The sequence below is a fragment of the Electrona antarctica genome (assembly GCF_951216825.1).
Source record: "Electrona antarctica genome assembly, chromosome: 19".
Taxonomy (NCBI): Eukaryota; Metazoa; Chordata; class Actinopteri; order Myctophiformes; family Myctophidae; genus Electrona; species Electrona antarctica.
Window position 1 is genome coordinate 33235982 of NC_136800.1, and position 17118 is coordinate 33253099.

The following is a 17118-nucleotide window of genomic DNA, read 5'->3' on the forward strand; positions in this document are numbered from 1 at the left end:
TATGAGGAAAATGAACGGGGAATCATTTCCTGGGCCCTGGTAGGGGCGGGACTGGGCCCTGGTAGGGGGCGGGACTGCGACGCTCTATTAACACCCCGAACGCCGGGGTTATTGAATCCATTAAATCAGAGCGCCCAGCGATTTATAGCAGCGGAGCACATTTCTCACTTTCTCTGCCTTACTCACAAAGGCCTGCTTGCTTCTGACCTCCACAGTACAGGGTCAAACTCTGGCTATGCCAGCCAGCCTCTTGGCACTCTGCCACCAGCTTGTAGTACTTGAGGTGTTTCCTCTTGTGGGCCTGACCCTCTTCCCAGGGGACGGTAAGTTTGACTCTTCTCTCCGCTGCAGACCACACTTAATTGATTGATTGATTGATTGATTGATTTATTAACAGAATAGGGCCCACCATTTTCAATTCATCAAAACAATTAGAGACGTACGAATATACACAACTATATAGTCAGAACAGGAAATCATCATAGAGGTAAAAATGGAAAAGAAACATATACAGTGAGGGGAAAAAGGGGTGGGTGGTGGGGATTCAGATTTTTACGGGGGCCAGTTTCTATAATTGCAGCCGTCCGTAGGTGCCCTTTGAGGGCGGTTTTGAAGGAGTCAAGGGATTCACATGTCTTAATGACTGTTGGTAGGGCGTTCCACATTTTGGTGGCATAGGAGAGAAATTAATTTAGACACGATGATGTCTGGCCCGGAGAGTGCATGGTTGCCACAATCTCTCTCATGAAGACCAGCTGGCTCATGAGGTCTGCAAACATCTGCCACTCCTTGCTAGTCCTGACAACAGCATTCACCTGTACACTTGCTCTTTCCTTCTTTTTGCTACTAAACCCTACATCATTCCAGAAGCTCTGCCATCTTGACCAGGACTTGGTCACTTGGCACCACCTGCCAGTCCTGCCTCGACGATACGATGTTTGTTGTGTGTGTGAGAGAGACTGGCGAAGGACAGGCCAAGCCACGTGGTCTGGCCACTTCTGATGCGTCAGATTAACACTGTAGTTAAAAGTGTAGTTCTACAATGAGTCCACTAGGTGGGGGACAAATTACAATGACCACATTACATTTACAAAGAAACATAATAGACATGTCTTTTGAAGCAGTGTAACTATATAGGCCTATTGTTTTGTTTTTTGTGTAAAAATGTGTTTTTAGTCCCCATGGGGTATAGGGGACTTTTGTTGAAGGAAATGTTTTCCAAGCTGTCAAACAGCCCAATTTAATGCATGACTCACCAATGGAAGGTTCACTAACAACTGTAACTGTAAACTTCACTTGGAATAATTCAGGAACTCATAAATAATAGTCTTTAGGACTTTAGCCACAGTATCGGTAGGCCTTTTATGTTTGAGTTATAGAAGATTGAGAAGGCTTAGCCTACTGCATGAGGCCAACATTCAGATATGCCAGACATAACTCACTCATTCTTGAGATGAGGGACAAAAGTGGGAAAAACATGTCCCACACATAAGAGCCTTATTTATGTTAAAAATAAATGAATTCATAAAAATAAAAGCACTTGCAAAGTTAAATGTAATACAGTTGTGTATTCTTATGCCATTAATTTCATTATATATTTTTTCATATGCCATCTAAATTAGTTAAAAGCAGGCACTGTACCCAAAAAGGCCTGTATTTAGCCTGTCCCCAGCAAGTTGTCACAATTTCAAACTGCCAAAAAAGTGTCACAATCACATAAATATACATACTAAATGAAAGTAGATTGTCAACAACATAGCAAACAATATACACAGTTAATTTTAAATATCTCATATCAAATGTGTGTCCCACGTCTCCGTCAACTCCGTCAGGTTTTTTGAAAGTCTTAAATTAATCAGAAAATATTGTCGACAGATTTAGCCTGAAGACTCCTTTTCCAAGTCCTGTTTATATTTGTTGCAACAGTGGAGCACCTGGTCTGACAAGCATTCAATTGTTTGATATTTTAAACAAACAATGTTGATATCAATGTGGTCACAGCTTTTACATGTCAACTCCGTCAGGACATTATTATGATCTTTGTTAAGAATTCCAAAATAATGTTTAGTATTTTAGTTTAGGGTTAGGTTTAGCTAACAACTGAAGAAAAAACTAAATGGATAAATTGTACTACAGAGGGTTAAGATGAAAACAAATGCCATTTTGTCAACTCCGTCAGACGTCAACTCCATCAGGTTTTGTGTCTGACGGAGTTGACATGTATCTGACGGAGTTGACAAAAGTGTTCCCAAAACAATAAAATTATAGTGTTTGAATAATGGGAAGTATTCTAATTTGGCAGACAGTTAGAGCATGCCTTAAGGAACATTTTTGGCTATAGCGCCATCACAGATTTGTCTCGTGGTGACCATGGCAGCCATCTTCCAAAATGGCCGCCACCTGATGTTATTTTACAATAACTCAAGTTCTACACCACCTAGGATCTTGATTCTGGTGACTAATATTACATTTTCAAGGATGAGGGATACAGTGGTACAATTTAGATTTTCCCTATGACCATGGCAGCCATTTTTCAAAATGGCCGCCACCTGCTGTTATTTTACAATAACTCAAGTTTTAGACCACCTAGGATCTTGATTCTGGTGACTAATCATACATTTTAAAAGATGAGGAATACAGTGGTACTATTTAGATTGGTCCTGTGACCATGCCAGCCATTGTTTTTCAAAATGGCCACCAACCTGCTGTTATTTTACCAATAATTCAAGTTATAGACCACCTAGGATCTTGATTCTGGTGACTAATCATTACATTTTCAAGGATGAACTTTCTCTGGGAGGGGTCAGGGCTTATTTCAGGTGCAGGTTGAGTTGCTACTGACAGGACATTACAGTAGGTGGGCTTTATGGCCTTTGACTTGTCCCTTTCAGGCACAGACGCACAGTTTGACTTCACTGGCCACTGCAGGGAACTGTGGGGGAGAAACTTTGGTCTCTTGACACCCCGATTAGGTTCAGGGGTTTTTTGGTAGAACCTTGCCTTTCATGACATCGTTGCTGCAGCAGTTGATCTCCTTACTGCGAGCGGTGGCACACTCTGGGTCTCTTGGGCGTTGTATCTTGGTGGCCTCCTGCCAGTGTTTCTCCGTCCTCATGAGCTCTGTGTTCTGGGGCTCTTACATTGTCTTGGCTGGAGATTGCTTTCCTGCAGGGTCCAGCCCAGTCTTGTGCAGATGGCTGCTGGCCCACCTGGAGGCCCCAACCTCAATTGTTCGGTTGGTGTGATTAGGTGGGGTGGTCTTCCCCAATCAGGATGAGGGGTTTGACCCTTTCAAACCGTTGTAGCGGCAGTCTGGCCAAGTGTCTGTATTTAGTTGTGAGGCTAGATACAGGATACGATTGCTCACCCAGCCCCAGGTGACTTGAGGTGAAGGCTCCTTTGATTTGGTAACATTGCTTTGGTTGACATGCTGGGGACACAGAGAACGACACTGATTCCTTCAGTGTCTGCACATCCTGCCTGATAGTTCTGAAGGCAGATCTTCAGGTTTTCCGTTGAGGCAGAGTCTTTCGCTCACTGTTCACCTCAAGCAGGACTTCAAGGTGTTTGCCTTTGCACAGGCTATATGGCTAGGACTCGTGCTTCAACCACTCCGAGAACTCCAACGGGTGTTGGTTGCTCCTGGGCTGCAGAGCATTGTGCGGCGGAATTCAACTCTTATCTCTGGTGGCAGCTTGTTGAGGAGTCGTGCAACTTGTGAGCCGCATCTAAGTGCTGTGTCTCCCTCTGGGCCTAGGGTTGTTAGCATGCCTACCAGCGACTGTACTTGAAGCGCAAACTTCTCAAAGGCCACCCCATCGCCTCGACAGATGTTGGCTGCCTCCAAGACACTTGCTATTTTCCGTAACACTAATTCGTGGGGCTGTCCAAACTTGTTGTTTAGGTGTCACCCGAGTCTCTGTTGGTGAAGTCGGGTCTATAGGTGGTCTAGAACATTATTAGAACGTTATTTAGTATGGGGATATTAATAAAATCTGGTAATAAATTCCTTACCAAGAATTTTCTTCACCAATGTGTTTGGAAGGGTGTCTACTAACATATCCCACATTGCTTTATATTCAACCACCCTAGGGGAACTTTTGACAGCTGCTGAAAGTTGGGGTACCATCAACAACCAATATAAGGCAAAATGTTCATTATGCTTATAGCATGTGACATGTCAAACTAGGGGGTTTTCATGATTCTGAATGCATTCCAAGCATTAGCTATGCACGAAAAACACTCATTGGGCTGAAAACAGCCATAGCCGTCATCACAAATGTGATTAGGTCAGCACATTTGGGCACATTTGGGCAAGTGGATATGGCCGAATTTAGCCCAAGGAGTTTGACACCTAGTTTGGCCATAGACTCCCTAGTTTGGCCATAGCCACTTGCCCAAATGTGCCCAAATGTGCTTACCTCATCACATCTGTGATGATGGCTATGGCCGTTTTTAGCCCAAGGAGTGTTTTTCGTGCAAAACTAATGCTTGGAATGGATTCAGAATCATGAAAACCCCCTCGTTTGACATGCCACATGCTACTTAAAGCATAATGAAAATTAGAACATTTAGCCTTATATTGGTTGTTGATGGTACCCAACTTTCAGCAGCTGTCAAAAATTCCCCTAGGGTGGTTCAATAGAAACCAATGTGGGATATGTTAGTAGACACCTTTACAAACAAGAAAATTCTTGGTAAGAAATGTATTCCCAGATTTGACATTCTGATAATATTCCCTGACTAATTGGTAAAATAATAGCAGGTCCGCCATTTTTGAAAATGGCTGCCATTGTCACAGGATAAATCTAAATAGTACTACTGTATTCCTCATCCTTGACAATGTAGTATTAGTCACCAGAATCAAGATCCTAGGTGGTGTAGAACTTGAGTTATTGGGAAATAACAGAAAGTTGGCGGCCATTTTGAAAAATGTCTACCATGGTCACAGGACAAATCTAAATAGTACCAATGTATCCCATATCCTTGAAAATGTATGATTAGTCACCAGAATCAAGATCCTAGGTGGTGTAGAACTTGAGTTATTGTAAAGTAACAGCAGGTGGCGGCCATTTTGAAAAATGGCTGCCATGGTCACAGGGCAAATCTAAATAGTACCACTGTATTCCTCATCCTTGAAAATTGGGATTAGTTACCAGAATCAAGATCCTAGGTGGTCTAGAACCTAAATCAGTTCAACTTGTCAACTCCGTCAGATGTCCGTCAACTCCGTCAGACGTTGGTCACATGATGTTTTTGTTCATTTCCAAAGAAATAGATGATTCAATGTCAAATATTTTGTGCTTATGTATTGAAACACCAACTGAAATACTACTTAATGATGCTTTTTCTTTTTTTCGTTTTTATGTTATAATATTGAAAGTAAAGGTTGAAAATGAAGGATTTGAGAAATGGGATATTTCATAATAGTGTGATATTGGAATAAAACAATATTAAATTAATTGTATTACTTAACTTGACTACTAAAAGCCATTATAAGATAACTGAGGACTTTATAGTATTGTTGAAATTATCAAATTAAAATAAAAGGGATTTTAGTGTGTCTGACGGAGTTGACATAAATCAGTTATAAAGTGCATAAATGTCCCATTTTAGAAATAAATGTTATGCGAAAAACCTGTTCCTTCTCAAGATTGGTAGTTGAGACCTGTGTCTACAAATACATCCATTTCATTTTAATGGTTCTTAAAATAAAAAAAAACCTGATTTGAAAAAGGTTTTGTCCCTTATCTCAAGAATGAGTGAACTATATTCTACATTGCATTGCATTTAATTACTTTCATAGTCATTTAAACAATCAACAAGAATTCTGTAGAAATTATACAACAATGCGTGAATAATGTCATTTTTTATGTAAATGTAACAGAAAGAAGATAAAAGTAAGTAAAAGTAAGAAATAAAGGAGATCTAGTCTCTTCCCTCCTTTTCTGTTTCCTTTTTCATTTTGACAACAAGGAAATGACTGCAGTTTCCTACACTTTTCCTCCAAATGGGGGCACCCATTGTCCATACGGGGTGCATACTTAGTTTAGACTAGTCATTGGTTAGACATGGGTTAAGGTTAGGTTTAGGGTGCATACTTAGTTTAGACTAGTCTAAGTTTGAGATAGGTTGTAGTTGTAGGACTAATGACTGGTCTAACCAATGACTAGTCTAAACTAAGTACTGTCTAAACTAAGTACTGCACCCCTAAGTAACCCAGTTCACTGTTTGCAGGATGCAGGGGTCATCAATATTTGAATTCTTCATAGGCCTACCTCATATACCCATTTGTAGTGGAGTAAAAAAGAATAACGTTTGACTCTGGGATGTAGTGGAGAGTAGAAGTACTGAAAAGGTGACTTACAGTACTCAACATTTTACTCCACTACATTAGTTACTACTAGCTACTGTGCAGATTTGGATGATTATAATTAAACCCTATTGGATACTTAGTCTATTGGAAAATAATCGATCTAAAAGCTCACAGTGCATGCGATGCGTTGACGATATGAACATGTTCAAAAACGTTTGAAAAAACGTGAAATGGGACATTCTGTAAAATGCATACTACGTTTACTTTGAACAATTTACGTATAAGATGCCAATACTGTTGTACAATTTTGAATACAGTATGTTTACTTGTAACAGAATACTTATACATTGTGGTATTGGTACTTTTACTTATAAGTAAACATTTGAAGTCAAGTACGTCTTCCACCACTGTTTGTCTCTGTCCTGGGGAACAAGAGGGTGTGTTCCGTGCCAAGGCCCCATGTTGAACAGACATGTAGTAATTAACCAGGGCTCTGTTGCCATGCAGGTTAAATACACTGTCTGAACTCTTTAGTAGTAGAGTACACCATGTGAGACTGCAGGAGAAATGATCCAGAGAGAGAGAGAGGGAGAGACTGAGACTGAGACGGAGAGAGAGTGAAAGTCCTTGATCTATATAATCACTCATGTGTACTAATGTAATGGCTCATTAAACGCCTTGAACTCAAACCATCCGTGTGTGTGCGTGCGTGCGTGCGTGCGCGCGCGCGTGCGTGCGTGCGTGCGTGCGTGCGTGCGTGCGTGCGTGCGTGCGTGAAATGTCTGACATCTACACAGTATATCTTTGCCATGGATGAGGGTCTTCACAAATAGATGTCCAGAGCGCTTCCAGTTAGGGTCGTCATTTGTGTGTGTGTGTGTGTGTGTGTGTGGGAATCATCATCATAATCACCATCATCATTACCATCATCATCCTCACCACAAATATAAGTAACGAGTGCCATCACCACAGGACACATGCAACACCAGACTAAATGCATACAGTATACAGACACTCAGACAGTGATATTTCAACAGGGTTGAGTCAATAAAAAATATGGAAACCTGAGCTTCTGCATGACAATAAAGAAAGAAGTGATCCACATGAAGTAATTTCTTATTCCACATAGACCTTGTATATTTCTAGCTGTGGCCACAAGGGGTCAGTGTTGGCTTCTCTAACAGATGTAGAGTTGCAGGATAGGCCTAAGTGTCCTCGGATGTTCTGCTCTGCTCCTCATACATACAGATCGATCTTGCAACTGCTCAGACTGCTCTATTGCCAAAACATAGAGCCACCTTTCCTGAGCCCTATTCTGAACTTGCTGTAGCCAAATTGCAACAAATGGCTAAAGAGGCTTATGTTGTCTTAATAAGAATTAAGGGACAATGTGTTAGGGCGTGCACACTTGTTGGGTGCTGTACAAAACAACACACATGCAAACTATTTCAAGGTTCTTATTTAAGACAATTTCAAACAAATCTCAATCATTCAAGTTTTCACCTAAGATGATATTATGTGTGCTTCTGGAAGTTACGGTCATCATCCTTTTTGCCCAGCACCTCCCTGGAGGTGCTGGGCATCTCCCCCCTGTCCCCTCAGAGGGGGAGAACCAAGCAAAATCGAGGGTTACTGTGACCGTCGGCTACAGTATATAAAAAATAGAAGACCACATTACTGAATGGCATCAGCGTGTTTGAAAGTCTGCCAGTCATTTCTTCGTTTACATTTCAATTTAAATTTGGATAGTGACAGTGATACAGAATGTGGAAGATACTTTACAATTTACACCACTGAAACAATGCCAATTTTAAAATGTTTATAGTTTTAAATTTGTGTACACTGTCTTTCTACAAAAAGTGGCAATATATTGCCCTCATTGGTTTGGTTTGTGTGGTGGGAGGGGCCACATGGGGTATATTGGGTGAGCTGTAGTGTTTGTGACAGTCTAGTCTGCTATCTACTGGGCTGCCCAGGAGCTGTTGCATATCTCCAAGGAGGTGAAGCTTTTCTTTTGATTTGTTTTTCTGTTTTCCTGCCAGGAAGATCTGTATTGCCGAATAAAGCCCCCCTCATTACAATTCTGTTTTCGGAATCAGTGGGTTCAAATAGTGCTGGCATCATGTCTTTGGGGCTGTTTGAAGTTGGCGTGAAGGGGTGAGGTGGGGCCAGTTCCTGGCATGTGCTATCATATCACTGAATAAGGCCCTTCTCCTGTTTTCAGAATCAGTGCCGGTTCAAATAGTGCTGGCATCATGTCTTTGGGGATGTTTGGAGTTGGTGCAGCCAATTTCATGCATGGAACATTCACCTGGTCTGAGGAGGGGGGGGATCTTTAAAGGGAAATCTCTATTGCCGAATAAATCAGTGGGTTCAACTAGTGCTGGCATTGTGTCTTCGGGGATGTTTGAAGCTGTTGTAGGTAATTTCATGCATGCAACGCTCACCTGGTCTGAGTGAGAAAGTGGGGAAGTGGGCATATTCCTGGCACATACATTCATATTGCCGAATAAAGCCTGCCTCCTATAAACAGTACGGTTCCTGTAGAACTCATTGCAATGTGTATGTGCACTCTCAAATAACAGATGTCTTTCTGTCCGTGTGATGTTTATTTGCTTCGTTTTGTTTATTTATTGTTTTTTCCATGTCCTTAGCTGCAGGAAAAAAGCTCATCCTAGACCTTGAGTCCCGGGCTGTGAGTCTATGAGACACCTCAAGCGCTTGTCAGTCTGACTCTGCATTGTCACAAACAATCCGTTACTGGGGTGTCCTTCAAGAATCGCTTAAGGCCAATTTATGCTTTGAGCGACTATAGTGTCGGATCGACTTGTTGCCCGATGAAAGTAGCGCCAAATGCAGGACCTAGACATGGAATGTATATTGGATTTGTTGGTATAGGACAGGATAATTACAGTTGCCTACTGTTAATTTATTCATGTTTTCCCCCTTCTTATTTTTCTTTTTGTTTCTTGCATGTCAGTCTAGCGCCCTCCAGAAGGAGAAGGGTGGGGCCCTTTTTAAATTAAAAGGAGTGAAACATACTGGCTGCCAATGCTGCACCCAAGTACATAACATTTCCTGTGACAATGACAGCTCAGACTGTGATCCATAAGGACGCTACATTAAAGATTCAGCTCAGCTGACATTTGAGCTACCACTGGGACTTATCCCATCTTCTCTGGCCCTAACCAATCCATAATAACCTCTGGCCTTCTCAGCTGCCATGTTGCTCCAGGGACTGATACGGGAAAGGCTGGTGCTTTGGAGGGCGGCCAGTCTGGTGAACTTGTCCTTCTGTCCATCTGGATGGAAGCTAAATAAAACAAACCACTTAGCACACTGGACTACTCCAGCACCATTTCCCACATTGCGAAGGTAGACTGAAGCACTGGAATGGTATAATTTGTCTTTTCGTTGATGTGGGTCAATATCCTATGAGCATGCAGCTGTTGAAAGATGTAGTAGCTCAGGTCAAAGTGCAGTATGTTCACACAGAACTTAACATGATCAAATCCCAGAGTGTGAAAAATGTAATTCATCCTTCAACACAGCCAGGTGCTCGGTGTGTCCGAGCACCTGGCTGTGTTGAAGGATGAATTACATTTTCATGACTGTGTGGTCATATAATAGAGTCAATACAAATCCAGTGAGCAGAGAGCCTTTGCTAGTGAAAGGGAGGATAAAACATTTGGATAGACCATTGTGAACTTGTGTGTCTACCACAGTGTTGCCAAGTCTGCTTATTATAAGCGACTTTGGGCTTGTTTTTCTGTAAAGTCGCTTATAAATATTGGTAGCATTCATTATTGTTTAAATCAATGGTTGAATCAATTGGCATCCTTGACATTTTCATGTCAAGGATGCCAAATTAATATGCATTTGTCTGCATACCCCCATCTGAAATTATTTTGTCCCATGGACCCCATATTACACATTTTCCCTTTTTTCCCTCAAGATCTTTTAGAAAATAGCAGATCTACAAGCTCACAGTGCGTCGTGATTTGTGATATTAAAAAAACTCACACCCGTGTGAACTGAGTGGTGTAAGGTTTTATATAGCATGATCAGCTGTGGTCTGACGTAATGTCTGACGTAATGAAATAAGGTAAGGTATTATGTAGCCTGATCAGCTCTGATCTGACGTAATGAAATCACACCCGGATGTGATTTCACAACTGGCTTTTTCTGTGCAGAGAAAATGACCATGGTTGCTACGGTCATCCAGTTCACCCGGGTGTGATTTAATTACGTCAGAAATTATTTTTAACATAGCAACCATGCTCATTTTTTTCTGCACACAAAAGCCAGTTGTAGGAGTGGTTTACACCACTCAAAAAGGCTGATGTAATGGGTTTAAAGTGCCTATAGAGGGTATGCGTGTGACATCATCATCAAACCAGGAAGTTATGCAGGAACGCCTACTGAGTGGCAAAAACTACTTTCTGGCCTTGACAGCCCAGACATCCACACAGAAAAGTCATATCTGATTGCATTAAACAACATTAAACAATTTTAAACTCACTTTACATGTTGCTTTGGCACTCGATTTGCCACTCGATGTGCCATTCACTTTAAGCATGCGCATACCCTCAATAGTTGCTTATTTCTCTGGCAGAATCTAGCAGCACTGGTCTACCGGTGTATGCAGGTCAATGGCTGAATCAGTATTTGGGGCGGATAAGCTATCCTTCTACTCAGTGAATCCATGGCATGTTGATGGGCTGTTGTGATGATGACTCATTAGGGATGAGAGAAGAGCTTTGATCCACTACCTTAATTTATCCTTAGAACGTTGTTTAAGAGAGCACAAAAAACATGTTATGGTAGCAAATATACACCTCAAGAGACATCATTTAGAAGGATACACCTAGTGAGGAACATTCCTTACTATAGGTACCTGTTCTAACCTCTTTTCAATATCTGTGCCCCAGATGTTAGAAATCCGCAGTTGACCGAAGCCCCATATAGGCATGATTCAGATATAGCCTACAACAGTGATATGAATCCAAAGGACAGTCTGATTAAAAAAATATTACCAACCTTAATCCAGTCGGACTAATGCTATGTCTAACCAATGCTATGTCTAACCAAAGTATGCCTCGCGCTTAGGAATGTTAATACGATGAGCTAAGATATACCTTTTTTGAACGGAGAGACATTCAGGTGTCAATGGCAGTGAGAATGAAACAGAGTTACAGGTAGAACTGTCTAATTAAGTTTAAGTCAAGAACCACACCAAGATAAACTAGAAAAAGCGATAATAGGCCAATGTGAAAAGGGTGCCATTTCTTCTTACACTTTGGATGGCAATTGGATGATTTGAGGCATGTTGTTCCAAAAATGTGTTTTGCAAAAATCCACCTTGGTTGGTGGCACTATAACAGGCCAATGTGAAAAGGGTGGGATATATTCCTCAGCCTAGTAGGAAAGTCCGTGAAAGATTTCAAGTAAATTGCACGCTGCGTTCATGATTTGAGGCTTTTTGTTGAAAATGGGCCAATCCTGCAAACTTTGAAAGCCAATGTTAGCCAATTATCACAGATCCGTCTTGAACACATGACTATAGAGATACTGTGGATCGATTTGCAGGATTTTTGTACAGAATCTGGAGGAGTAATATTAAAAAATGTGTTTTACAAAAGTCGTATTTGGGGCAGAGGATCATCATTGCCATTCAGGGAGTGTGTGTGCAAAATTTGGCATCGACTGTGTTTTAATGGTGCCGGAGGAGTTTAGCTGGTAAGTGGTAACGGACGGACAGACGGACGCACACACACGGACGGAGTGCAAAACATACTCTCTCCCCATTTGAATCATTATCTTTGCAGTATCGCTGTCCTAGACTTAATGCCTGGATTTTTTAATTCAACTCCCGTGGACAGTGGCAGTGATCCATTTGTTTAATTGAAATGTATACCTCTGCATTCTGGGGAACCAGGCATTGTTGATGTGTCATACTGTCATTGGATAGTTATCTGTCTGGGAGGAAGCAAAGAGTATTTGTCTATCTGAGAGTAAGGATGTACTATATGGAGTCCCTCAGGGTAGTTGTTTAGGCAACCATGGTCATGTATGCAGATGATTCGACCATGTTTAGTGCTGCAACAACATGCAATATACTGATTAGAGGTGCTCCGATAGATCGGTCGCCGATAAAAATCGCCCGATCACCGAAAATTCACAGATCCGCAAATCCGATAAAAGAAAAGCTAAAAGCTGTGCAGTTTACATCCAAAATAATGTGTCACTCTCTTGGTTCTGCACTGCTGTACTGGAGAAGGATATCTCCAGTATCTCTGTCGGGGGCAGCGTAACTCCCCCCCCCCCCCCCCCCCCACTCACACACACACACACACACACACACTCGACACCAGAGAGAGAGAGAGAGAGAGAGAGAGAGACAGCAACTACTCCTCGATGGTGTACTAACCATTGTCTCAAATTGATCAGCAAAACTATAATCCACATGTGTCTGCTTGCTCCCCAACTTGTGCAAATTGCCAGCAGGCACATGGCAGCCAGCAGCTATGTAAAAGATAAGCCTGTGCATTACTGCATTTCACCCTATAACTTGCAATGGCAATCAAGACCATTAATTAATGACAGCTGTGACTGTGCTGTCTGTTATGCAGGGCAGGCCGGGCAGCAGGCTAGCTATCCAGCAGCAGCTCCACTTGTTACAGGGACATCAGTGACCCATTATGCTTTGCAGTTTGTAGTGATTGCGTGATGATTCTAATGTACAGGATTCTATAGGTCACCACTGTTGTGCTGAGTAATGACAACGATTGACAGATTTTGGAGAAGACTGATAGTTTATCCTTTAGTAATTAGGCTGTGAAAGTATTCACACTATACTTTTGGATTTATTGGGGATAGGAGGACGAGGAGATCAAGCTCCAAATTGGGTAGGCTGAATTTATTTTCTTTCTTTTTTTTTTCTCTCGAGGGTGGGAGCCCCTCCAGCAGGGGGAGTGGTTTCACCAGGCTAGGGAGCCCAGCTCAGAAAATGACCAAGGGGTCTGCGTTGCCAGGTTTTATTTTAGTAATTATTTTACTTTTAGTAAGTAAAAAAAGATAATCAAAATAATAATAAAAAATATCGCTATCGGTATCAGCCGATTAATTAATAATATATCGGATATCGGTATCGGCCCCCCAAAACGGTTCCCCCCAAATCTGAATCCCCCGTACATAAACAGCAGATCCAAAACAACAGGTGTTAGCTGGGGTGGTGGCGGGTGAGCAGCAGTGCTTGATCAAGACAGCAGTGGTGAGTGCAGAAGCAGCAGCAAAGCAAGCAGGAATGAGCAGTGCAAACTAACAGATTTAATAGTGGTCTGAGAATTAAATGAGTGTGTGGTGGATGTGGTTGAGGCGGCTCAATGGACGGCCGTCTGTGACAGGCGCGACGCTCATTTGTTCTACTACTCCTCACGCAAATCATGCAAAAGGTCACACAAATCGGTGCACATTATCTTGATCAAGATGTAACTGACGACGAGTGAGTTTAGTTTTGCACTAAAATGCCACAAATCATGTACAGCGTCAGATTTTCAGATTCAATTCCGATTGGTGATGTGACTGACTTCCAAATTCTAAGCAACTTGTGCACACTGTTCTAGTATTCTCTTAATTCTGTATTCGCATATATCAGACTCTTAGTAACGTGGCTAAATGCTACTTTTCTGAAATATGCTGTTAGCTCTGAAGCAGCCAGCATTTGAATATTAAGCACACATTTGCCAAGTTCAATAGTTGTTTGGAATCATAATTTGGCTGCATGCCTTTTGTTGTTGGCAACAACAGCTGTAAGAAAGAAAAGGAAAATCAATCTCTACTGAAAACTATAATTTATCATCCGTTTCTGGCTAGTTCTACTGTCTTGAACTTGAAATATGGCCAGTGCATCAATGTGTGTCTCTGCATCTGCTCATATAAATGCCAACTGCAGCAATACAACATCTGCATCATGTTGGGCTACAATATTGACCCTTCTTGTTCCTGATATCGTCCCAAGTACATTGATTAGAACAGCTCCCTGCGGGAAAAAAAGAAAAAGAAACTTCACACCATTCCTTGGTGTCTTCACAAGGGGACACTATAGTCACACACTGCATATTACACACACACACACACGACCGTCGCTGTCATATTTCTAAAACAATTATTTGCTTCAGTAAATGTATAGCGAAAAGGAAAATAGCAGATCTACAACGCGTCACATCGAGCTTGTAGATTGGCTATTGTCACTACTTGTGAGTTGAGCTTGATACAATTGTATGATGAGTAGGCATTAAGTGATGAAAAAACATGGAGATACAATATTTCTGGCCAACAATTTTGCTTAAACGTGCGCACGCACGCACGCACGCACGCACGCACGCACGCACGCACGCACGCACGCACGCACACACACACACACACACACACACACACACACACACACACACACACACACACACACACACACAATCGACAGGTCATCCATCAAGCCCTCAACGAGCAGGGAATCTGGGGAATGTGGTCTAAATGAGAAATCATTGACTAGGAAACTGTGTGGTAATGGGGTCTCTCACTGATTGGATAAGGAGATTGAACAGAGAACAGAAAGAGGGTGGAGGTGGCTGAGGGGGTGTTGGCCCGAATCGGATGAGCCACCTGCAAGCCATGTGTCCTTTGACATTTTTGTGTGTGTGTGTGTGCGTGCGTGCGTGCGTGCGTGCGTGCGTGCATGCTTTGCTGTGTTGTAATTTAGAAAAGGGAGAAGTGTAAACAATATAAGACATTTAATAAAATAGTGAATTGCAGATCTACAAGCTCACGGCGCATCACATGTAATGTTATATTTTTAAAAGGAGCTCAAGCAGTTAATTGATTCCTTATATATTTGTGTAGAGCGCAATAGACTACATACTTCCGACAACCAAACATTTCTTTGGAAAGGGAGGTGATATAACCACAAATTGACGTTATTCTGAGCTTCTGAAAGGCGGTCTCAGAACCTTTCCTCAGAACCTGAGATGTCCTAGCCTCGGAAACCGTGGTTTTGCAGTTTTTACAGATTTTGTGGCACTGAGTGAGTTAATTCTTTCAGCGCCATTGCCGATGTAGGTCAATTGAAGCCTATTTTTTGCCGTTGATTAATGGCAATTGCGCTTTTATAGTGCATTCAATCGATCGAGCCATAATGCTACTTACGTTAGCCGGTTAGCTAGCTATGTTGTTGTCACAGCACTCGATCGTCCATCTTAGATCGTCGTCGCCATAATAATCCATTCTATCTGTTTCTTTCAATCGCCTGTATCTCCTATTCCTTGTCCCAGATGACATTTTTGGTCAAAACTGCGTTTCTTTGACGGCACAGAGCTGACGATGTGGAGCTCTCCAGTGCCCCGGTTTGGATTCATATTGTTAACGAGGCCTGTCCAGGCTCCGTTGAGCTTACTAGGATAATACTACTTCCGGTAGACTGGAAATGTGGCTTTTCAAAATAAGAGCTCAAATGGGAAAAATGCTGGCGTGAATTAGATCCTAATTTTTCAATAAATGCCAATGGTTTTGTCCTCGGTGTTGACTGTCATTACCTTTGTTTTCTTGGCATTGAGCTTAAAGGCCGATCTTCCTGCACTCCTTTTCTACTGCCAATAGTAGCTCCCTTCCTTTCTCGACTGTATCCGAGATTAGGGCCATGTTGTCTGCATAGTCGAGATCAGTGACCATGATGGGGTGTACTCGCCTTGACTTCCTCGGGACCAGAGTGAACCCCAGAGCCTCCTCTCTGCCATTGATTGCAAGTCTCAATGCATGATCCATCACTACAACGAACAGGAAGGGGACATGAGTGTCACCCTGTAGGACGCCTATACTAGAATCTCAAATTCTTTGGTGTCACCGTCATAGGTTTGGACCTTGGCTCGAGTCTGGCTGTAGCTTGACTCTATCATCTGGAGTCCAGATGATAGAGTCCAGATTCTGGACCAACTTTTCTGGAACTCCGTAGGCACGTAGAATACTCATGAGTTTCCCCCGGTGGATGGTATCGAAAGCCTTTTGGAAGTCAATGAAGGTGATCACCGCTGACAGGTTGTGCTCCCTTACCCCTACCAATATCCTCTTCAGTGCCAGTATCTGCCCGACTGTTGTTCATTCTGGGCGGAAGCCGTTCTGTGAGTTTCTCCGTAGAGGGTCTAAGATTGGTCTAAGACGGTTGAGGATCATCCTGTTAGCGGTCTTGGTGACTTGTGAGCTCAGGCTGATGCCACGGTAGTTCTGACTTTGGTACTGGAACGATGTTCATTGTGCACCATAGCTCCAGCTGCTCTCCAGACATGTGTGCTTTGTTGATGAAATCTAGCACCACCTCGTCTATGGGCACGTATTTCAGGTATTGTCAATCCATCCTCCAATATAATAGGAAATCGGTATACAGACAATTCTGATGTAAATGATTGTTATAGTATGACAATTACTGCAGACTGTTTTTGTGTTGCGCATGGTTTTGACATTTAGGATGTGAAACTGTGTGTGTGTGTGCGTGTGCGTGTGCGTGTGCGTGTGCGTGCGTGCGTGCGTGCGTGCGCGCGTGTTCGTGTGCTGTACGTGTCCTGTCACAGGGCCTGCAACAGGCCGATAATAGCCTGAGCCTTGCCCGACGGCGATGGTTATTGATGTGATGATGCATGCTGGGAGCGACTATCGCTTTCAAAGGTCGGTGTTAATATCAGAAGGTCAATGTGTTAACTCAGTGCATTTGTGTGTGCTTGACTGCTTGTGCACGCTGACGTTTACCTGGGTTTGTG